Source organism: Rousettus aegyptiacus, unplaced genomic scaffold, assembly GCF_014176215.1.
Source record: "Rousettus aegyptiacus isolate mRouAeg1 unplaced genomic scaffold, mRouAeg1.p scaffold_m13_p_4, whole genome shotgun sequence".
Taxonomy (NCBI): domain Eukaryota; kingdom Metazoa; phylum Chordata; class Mammalia; order Chiroptera; family Pteropodidae; genus Rousettus; species Rousettus aegyptiacus.
Window position 1 is genome coordinate 39,040,202 of NW_023416307.1, and position 10,029 is coordinate 39,050,230.

Below are 10,029 nucleotides of genomic sequence, written 5' to 3' on the forward strand. Positions count from 1 at the left end.
AAAGCTGAAAGTTTGTGCCCTTTTGCCAACCTCGCTGTCATTTCCTCACTCCCCAGCCCCTGTTCTTGTTTTTACAGGCATCTTTTAACATCTCAGCAAGTCTAGAAAAATAAAGTTACTCTCCATGTTAAAAAAAAAAGTTCGCAAAATACTCTAGAAATAATAAGTGAAAGATTTAGTTAACCTGACATTGATATAATCTATGTAAACATAGGTTAAGAAATCAGAAGTCAAAAAATGCAAATGGTAACACCATATGATTCTTCTTAGGTTTTTAATTATATAGTTTGAATTATGTAATGTAGGTAGTATGGATGTCAATGTAGAAATCCTAAATTTTTTTGTTTTTTAATTGAATACAATTAAATTAGTCATTTTATATATACTTAAATTAAGGCTTTTGCTCCTGAATTATGTTGGCAGCCAGACAAATCCAGTCAAGCTTTTTAGGATTAAAAAAATGAAAGAATTCAGTAAAGAAAAATGAGGTGTTCTGATTGCATGTTCCATTTGTAAAGTTGTGTCAATAATGACATATATAACCTTCCTTGTGCTAAGGTTTTTCAATTACAACATAATATTAGACTGAAGATTGTTCTTTTTTGATTTGGGTGTAAATGCTCAAGCCCTAATTTTCAAACTTCTAGTGTCTACTGATTTGCAAATTAAGAAATGCAAGTATAAGGACATATTAATATTGATATGTTTGTTTAGATGCTCTTTGAAATTTTTAAGTTTCTTTTTATATTACCAACTTCATTCATTTTTTTTTAAAGATGCCTTTAACAGCTGTCACTGCCCAAACAGGTTTTTCTCTCCTTCCTTCCTTCCTTCCTTCCTCCCTCCCTCCCTCCCTCCCTCCCTCCCTTCCTTCCTTCCTGACTGCTCCTTTTTTCTTTCTTCTTTTCTTCTCTTCCTTTCCCCCTCTCTTTATACTCCCTCTTTTTCTGCCTCCCTCCTTCCTGTGTTACTCATGAGTTTTTAGGTAGTTTACTTTTAAAATGTGGAACAGCTAAAATTAAGGGTCTTATTTAATGCAATATATCATTCAAAACTGATTGGTACACAACAAAACTCTCACTTCAGTTAAACTTATAACAAGTCAGAGAACCTTTATGTATAATATCAAGACTTCTCTGACAAAACAAAATCCAATCCTGAGGGATCAACTTTTCGTGTTGTAGATTCTGGCAAGTTCCTTCTTGCTGTCTTTATAGTTTTTATAAATCATCTAAACTATTGGTTAGTTTTCATGTTGCAAAAGAAGATGAAGAAGGAGAAGGAGGAGAAATTATTTTAAAAATCTGGAAATAGTGTTAAATTACTACTTATAATTTATATGTAAGTACATATAAGCATCATGCTAGCATTGGAAAGTGTAAATAAAGATCAACGATTCCTCATTTTCCTTTTAAGTCACCCCTGCCCAATATACTATGGTATAAAAGATATTCATCTTCTCTGTCTCTGTCTCTCTCTCTCCCCCCCACTTCCTCCCTCTTCCCCTGCCCCTCCCTCTCCTGAAGCTGTTATCAATCTGGACAAATTAATATAATTTTGGCAAAATAAGATTTTATTTTAAAAAGTACAAGAATTTTTCTTAGTTAAATATTTAAGGAAGTCAACCAGGTCTTCTGAAAAGAAAAGTATATATCCATGTCTGTTTAAAAAGTCACAATGAAGCCAACTATTTAGGTATTAGTTTCTACAATGCCATATTTTTTTTCTCTCTCTCAATATTGTGAATGTAGCTAATATATTTGAGTGCTAATGAATACAATTCATGATTATGAGACTTAATTTACTAGAGAAATCCAGAGTTGTCCTATTTGTGTTGAGCATGGTTGGGTGCCTACTGTCCATTGAATGAGCATAATTGATTACCTCTATAACAGATATGAAGCATTCCTCCAAGTTATGCAAAGAGGAAAAGACTAAATCCCCTGCCATCATGGAATTTTGTGCAGGTCTTGGAAGGAAGTAGGGATTAGAATTAAAAATACAAAAAAGACTCGAGATTTGGGCCCAGCTCTGCAGGAAAGCGAAATTAGCATGTACACAAGAGTCTCTTAAAAATAAGCTATGGTAAAAGTATGAACAAACAGTTATGAAAATATGGCCTAGCCCAAAAAACCTTGTCAGAGAAAATGGAGCATAAAGAATGGATAGGACTGTGATAGACAGATATAGGACCATATTCTAGGTGGAGGGTAAAGGTAAAGAGGTGGTCAGATTTACAGTGTACCATAGAAAATTATTTAATGGATTTTTAAGTTTCTAGAATAACACAAAACGAGGCCTAATATTATTGATTTTAATAGACCGTTTTATAGCTTTCTTCATTCAGGAAATACTATCATCATAAATGCCATGAAAACATTTTACTAGTAATAAAAACATTTCTTTAAAGAGAGTTAAAATTCAGTGAAGTGAAGTAAGTGCGAGAAATCTAGTGTTTCCTGGATCTGGGTGTCTCTGTGTTCCTCAGTATCCTCATCCGGATATGTATTTCTCATATTTATGAAATAACATGTATTTCTCATATTTGAAATAACATTTCAAATATTAAAATGAAGACTCTTGTGGAAAATCAGTCATTCTTTTAAAAGATATTTCATGGGTCACTTCTTATGCATCATTTGTTCTCAGCGTCCCATTATAGAGTTAGTTACAAAGACTGCATCTTAAAAAGATAATTTTAAGTGAATGATTCTAGCTTAGGAGAAGGAAAATATCTTTTTAAAATTCTGCCATTCAGAAGTCCTACATTTATGCTTATGAAAGTGAATGAAAGTTTAGAAATATATTTAAATATTTTTAAAAGCCCACGGAGATATCTTGAAATTAGGAAGTATCAGCCAATTGTATGAACAACCTCAGAAGAGCTGATAAAACGATACTAAAAGGCAAAGAAGCAAGGAATAAAGGAACATAAAATACCTCCTAACAGCATCAGAGTCATTCTGTAACAGTCAAACTAGTAAGGTAATGCAAATGTTTTTGGTGATGTGAAGCACTAGAGTCTAGGAATAGAACTTTCATCATAACTATCAATCTTCCTAATAGGAAACCTTAAGTTAAGTGGTAGCTGAATCCTAGATATAAAGCTTAGAAATCCAGGCCCAAAGAATATCTTACAAGGGAAATGGGTTGATATGTGTTGAACAACAAATTAGAATGAAATATGAGCAAATAATGTGGATGGATGCAAGTGTTTGCAAGGGTAAAAGAAACACTCATTCTTATCTGTGGCTGGTTAAGCACATTGGATAAAGCACTGGTTAATTGCCTAGAGCGATATATTTAATGTCAATTTAACTTTGTTCTACTACATAGCCTCAAACTATATATAGCCCTTCCCTAATAGAAGTCATTCAATTATAGGCTCCTTTCAGTCAGTAAACAAAACTTGAGTGCTGGTAGGGAATATGTAGGTACTATTGAAAGAGAAAGGTGTTAAAATTAAAAGGAAAAGGTGTCATACTTCTTGCCCTCAAAAATACAAACAATATTCTCATTTAAGGCTCCACCCAAAGTAAATTATTGAGATTGCTTTCAGTACCCACTTAAGGACAACTTGTTTATAAAACTTTAAAACTCCTGCAGTTGTACATCAGGTATCCCCAGTACCATAGTTCTAAACGTGACTATGGCAGTGCAAACAATACAGAAGTTTATAGGAGCAGAGTGAAAGTGATGTGTAGAACAAAAGTGAAAGTGCTCTTTATTGCTTCTGCAGAAAGTATATGCCCTTCCAGATCTCAGATATAAAAAAAGATGTATATATGGATAGACAAATAGGTAGCTAGATGATGATAGATAGATGATAGAAAGATGATTGATAGGTAGATAGGGAGAGATAGATAGATAGATAGATGATAGATAGATAGATAGATAGATAGATAGATAGATAGATAGATAGACAGACAGATAGACAGAGATAGTCAGATGATAGATAGATAATAGTTAAGAATATAGACTCTGGTTCTATACAGTCAAGGTTTGAGTCCCAGCCTCTGCTATTTACTACACGTATGAACAGTTTTCTCATCTGTAAAAGTGGGGATGACACGAGGTTATATGTACACTGCTTAGAGCAGTGCTTGGCACAAAGTAAGCATTTTATAAGGGTTAGCAACTCTCAGTATTATGAATATACATTAATACTAAGTTTTTTAAAAACAAAACCAATTTTACTGTGTATTTTTTTCACTTCTAAATATGTTTGGGAGAATGTACTTATATCCCAAATCTATTTCTCTCTTCGTAACTGCCGTATACTATCCCACAATAGAGTTAGGTCAGAATTTCTTTAATCATTTTCCTGTTGATGGTCATTACGGTTGTTTCCAGGTTTTTCTGCTTCAGAGCAACTGCTAATTTCTTAATCTTGAAGATAAAACAAGGCTTGCAGAAGGGGCGGAAATGAAATATATCTTCATTTGATTAATTATCAAAATGAAGCTCAGAGAAGTTCAGTAAATTGCATAAGGTTATATAACTAGTAAGTAACAGTTCCAAGGAGAACCAAGTTTAACACAGTTGCACACTGTCTTACCTCAAATTTTCCCATTTGATGTAGAATACCTTCCCAAATACAGTGGTCTTTATGTTACAATAAGACATTTCTGCTTTCTGAAATAAGTGTCAGGCAACCACATGTTAATGTGCTGCCAAAGCAGGTATGAGTCAAGAGATGCAAAGGGATCTACTAAAAGACAGAATAAAATAGTAAGCCTGGCAATGTTCTAGGTACTAAAAATAATATCGACGTTATGACACCAATCTTAAATGCTTAAAGTCAAGTTTGAAGTGAAGATAAATAAAACGTGGCAAGAAAGGAAATAGAGAGGATGACTTGCTTTTTGGTTATTTGGGAGAATACTATTTGGAAAACTGCCACATTTGACTTCCAGGCTTCCCTTGATCACCTCTGGCTCTATTAAGACCGATGCCTCTACTACCCTATGCTCACACTCTCTAATCCTATCATACTCTATGAAACAGTTAAGATAATCAGAACTTCAACTACAAATACATATAAAAGCCAATTAAATTGACTTTAAGTTATTGTGATCTTAGAACATAGAGGTCTTTTATACACAATGAATCCTCAGCCAAGTACAGTCCTCTGTCTTCCAGACAAGAGACAATGACTTTAAAATGTGCAGGGTTCATTATGGAAATACCTTCTTAATAACCCATGTTTCTAATTCCAGCATTATTTGGAATCCAAGAACAGAGGGAAAATATTTAATATATATGTATATATATGTATATTTGTATATACATACATACATATGTACATACACATACACACACACACATGTATGTATATATGATAGTTGCTAGTCTTGCTATACTCCCAGCATCGGGAAGGTATGATGAAAAGCCTACAAGAATTAACTCCAGAATTTTATTCTCATCTAGTTCATTCAATGAATTTAGGACTGAGGCAAATGATTTCTCCAAATTGAAATCTCTTCATATAAAACAGGGTTAGTGTATTTTCGTTGTTGAGAAAATTCATTTTATTGATGTTTGTCTGAAAGTGAAAAAGTCTAAGAGATGCAAATTACGAAATTTTACTATAATGAGAGAAATACTAAAATTTAGAAATGTGAAGGACATAGTGTAATTTTAAAGCAGAGAATGGAAAAAAAAGGAAGCATCATGGCTTTTTCTAGATACAGTTCTTAGCACTTAGTCAGTTTACTTATCAACTATTTACCTTTTGCCTCTGTTTCTGAGTTATAGTAACATATAAGAAGCTTACAAAAATACTTAGCGAAATCAATTGGACACAATGCAACAGTTCAACTCCTAATGGCAGTGACCTCTAACTATGAATGACATATAATAAATTATATTTGAACTGGATTTTCAGCTGTAGATCCTTATTCCGCCACCCAGACAGCCCTATAAAGTTGCACTGTGGCCTTAATCCCACTTGGATGTGTGCCCTGCTGCCTCTACTTTCCATCATTCTGGTGCTTTAGTCTTCTTGAATATAAGTGAACAATCTTTGTTTCTGTACCTTATTAGGCCAAAGACCATAACAGCTAGTGATGGCATCGGCAAGCCCTGCGGGCAGGATTCTCTGCAGACCCAGCCAACCTCCAACAAACCCCTTTTTATACTCCTGTTTCTAGGAAGAATTATGATGGCGGTGCCCTGCTGTTGATCAGTCAAATCTGTGGTAGGCCTAGAGATAAGTCCTGTAAGTGTGGTGTACTGTAAAACAGCGGCTCCCATTCATTAGTAGCTTGTGTGTAATAAACCACCAAAACAGGGGGGTGGGGAGGGGAGGCAGCTGCAGTGTGCAAGAGCAAACAACGCATCTCATTCTTGGGAGCCAAAACTTCGTAATTTGCTACTGGGCAGACTGCTCTTGCTGACATTCTTTCTGATAACATGGTAGTGGCCTCTCTGTATTTATAGTTTGCTAACCCAAGAGATTCTATTTGGTAACTATGTATATGTATTATAACAGATTGTTACTAAAAAAGATGAAAAATACTGTCTGGCAAACAAAATTGTTCAGTTAAAGCAACATTTTCCTCTACCAACTGTTAACTTTAAAAAAATTTGTTACTCATTATTTCACAGTCCTGGTTTTATAAGGATGACACTTCAAAAGATACCAGTTAAAATTCACACAGTGATAATATTCCCTAGGAATGGATTGTGTCTCTTTTGTAATATATTTTCTAGACATAAAAGTGTTCATCGAATAGAAAGATATTTGGGGGAAATTTTGTATTTTAAAAATTTAAAACGCCTATAAAAGTATCAACAATTGTATTTTGGGCTGTTAAGTAGTTTAGAAACACTACAGCAGTACTGCAAATAAGTACATCTAACCCAAAATGTGAAAAGCAATTTAAATGTGAAAAGAAGACAATATACCTGTTGGGGAAAAACGTTAAAAACTCTCAGTAGGCTCTTTTAATTCAGGATAGGTTAACCTAATAAAAGGAAAACACACTTGAATTTGCTCACGACTACTTAATGAGGTGAAGAAAATGCTGTAGTTTTTATAATAAACTCTTCCCTTTTACATCCAAAGCAGGTGCATGGCATTGTGATGTCAGCGCTGTACTTGTTCCTCACCAGCCCCCTACTGCTCTTCCAAATGGGAATGGGATACTGTACATTCTAGGCATTTTTTCTCAACCACTCAGAACTCGGGGTCAGGAGAATGACTGGCCAAGTGGAAGGCATGCCAGTTGTTTTGGAATTCTTGCAGGTGTTTAAAAAGCAAAGGATTCTTTTGAGAGGCACATCTGCATTTGTCATATGCCATTTGTGCTAAAGCCTGTGGTGTTTTTGTTTGTTGGTTTGACAGATTGACGTGTAATGGCCAGGACCGTTGAGCGGCTGCTCCCAACAAAGTCATTCTGATGACTGGAGTTCTCTAGAAATCAACTGGCCTGAATTACCCATGATTTCTGTCTACCCTTCAAAGGAAAATGTGTTGTTCTAATGTTCTTTTGGCTTTTTGTTTGCTTTCACAATTTTTTTTGCTTACATTGTTTTAAACTCTAAGACAAAATAAGGACTTTGATAGATTAATAATATCTACAAAGCATTTTCAAAATCAACCAGTCCTTAAAATTTACTTAGAAATGGTTAAAGAGATTTATAACATTTAAATAAATATTGTGATAGCATAAAATTTAAAAACTTATCCATGTCAGTGATGGATAAGGAAAATATTCATAGGGTAGAGGCAAAAACTGCAACTTTGAAACTTTTTAAAACATGTTTAAACACTAAAATAAAAACTACCATTTTAAATTATTTATGAAAGCTTTTTTCTTTTTCATCTCAGTGACTAATATACCTGAATTTATATATAAGCATATATCTTATCAACCATGTTACTGCAAAGCCAAGTAAATATGTATGAAAGCAAACTTTAGTATGTCGTCTTGTGTTGACAAAGTGGAATCAGAAATCCTTATTTACATTCTCCAGACATGGGTACTGTGTTATGGAATTAAGAGTTCAAAGCTCATGCTTTTAGCATTAACTTTATTGTTGATGTAAGTTTCCAAATTTTACTATACTGTGATAGGCCTTCACCTTGCCCTTCTATTTGGAAGGCATAAAACAGGAAGGTAATACCAAGTGTTAACGAAACAAATGCAAAATGTCATAGACATTATCATAATACCATTCACTGTACATTTACTCCCTTGACCTAAATGTTTCCTGGACACATGTCTTTCCTATCGTACATAATACTGCTGTACTAGAAAGGATCATGCCTTTTGACAAAGCATCTCAGTTTGGGTGCTTATTTGTCAGTAGACTACCAGCTTCACAGGTCTATCTGCATCGCCAGGTTTCCATGGATCCCTGCACTGGAGGAAGAGGAAAGGCCGAACAAAATTTGCAGGCCCACTGCGAGTAGTCAGTACAGAACCGGCGAAGGCGACCGAGAAGAAGCTCATTGCTATGGTTTAGGTGAGAGACTATTAAAAACCAAAGTCACTTGCTAAACTGTAAAATGGAAAGATAGCAGATATTTGTTTTTTCCTCTTATGTTGACAAATTATGTCCTGGATATTTGGGGAAAAAAATCAATAACAATATCATTTGTTAATTTTTAAAAAGCTTTCTGAAGTAAGGATTTCATTCCTGCTCCCTCAGTAGGGACTTGTGCTAAAGGAATTAGGTCTTAAATATACTCAGGTCTTTACCGTTTGCGGTTAATTTGACAGATTTAGAAAAGAAAAAACAGGATGACTGCTTAAATTTGAGTTTCAGATGAACAACAATTTCTTAGTATAATATTGCATGGGATACAATTATACTAAAAAAAATATTTGTTGTTCATCAAGTATTCACACTGAACTGAGTGTCCTGTTTTTTTGTCTGGTAACCTTATTGGTAGCAGAACCTTATTAATGACAAACTCGTGATCAGAAGCCTTATGATTTGAAGGGCTTAAATTTTTTATGGGGTTTCATTTTCCTGGGGCTTCCTTAAGAATATCTGTTACCTATTTAGAGTAATGTGATTAATGATATTGGCTGTCCTGATTGAGTCCCTGCCCAAATACAGCCAGCTGCTTTCCATTCATTATCTTATTTGATCTTATAGCAACCTGAGGAGACAGATGATGTTATCCCCATTTCCAGATGAGAAGACTGAGGCCTAGAAATAAACAATTGTTCTTGAGTTAACACAGCTAACGGATGGAAGAACTAGGTTGGGAAAGCACTTCTGCAGTTTCCAAAGTTGGGGCTGTTCCTCTAAGCTGCAGCAGCTTATGAAATGTGAAAGTTCATTAAAATCACGAGTGTTTGTAATCAGCTAATTACAACTCATATTAAACAACATCGCTTTGCGAGTCATCTTTGTGTATGTATGTTTGGGTTGTCTCCTCCTTGCTGGTCTCGAGGGCCGTGTCAATGTCTCATATTTCTTCGTACTGTCCCTTAGACAAGCTGTCAAATTATGGTATGTCACATTACAATAATGTCATATTATTGAAGATTACCGGAAGTTTGTCTTTTGATTGAACCGAATGTGCTTTCGTTATTATTAAAAATGTAAAGCGCGTTGTCACGACAACTTGATACACCTCTGACTCTGTCCATTCTTTGCATCTTCTGTGTTGTTGCACCTCCAAAGTTTTACTTGCTTTATAAACTACTCACAAACCTTTAGCATGAGCGTCTCCTCTGCCAAAATACCAAAACAGAAACAGCTGTTGCTTCAATGCCTTAGCCTTCCTTCCTTGCCTTAGGTCCTGGCCATAAAGCACTGAATTTTAGGCTCTTCTCTTCCAGGAAAGGCTTCAACCCCCTGGTTTACCTTTGCTTGCAGTGCACTCTCTGATGTAAATACTATTACACAGTGACTGCTCCTTCCCCTAGACCTTTAGTGGTTCTTTGATATTACTTAGAAGGTGATTACATAGCTTCATTTATTTCTTTGAATGCACAGGTTTCATGGTCATTAAAATAATCACATACTCATCAGTTCTCTCCATGCTTAAATAAGATCAATACAAAC

General features: G+C 34.9%; 1 long non-coding RNA gene across 1 annotated transcript; it reads left to right on the forward strand.

Moving 5' to 3' along the window:
- Nucleotides 1-3,883: 3,883 nt before the first annotated feature.
- On the forward strand, nucleotides 3,884-9,610 carry LOC107507034. Its single transcript, XR_001596055.2, has 2 exons — nucleotides 3,884-8,472; nucleotides 9,112-9,610. It is a non-coding gene; the product is annotated as an uncharacterized LOC107507034 (long non-coding RNA).
- Nucleotides 9,611-10,029: the final 419 nt, after the last annotated feature.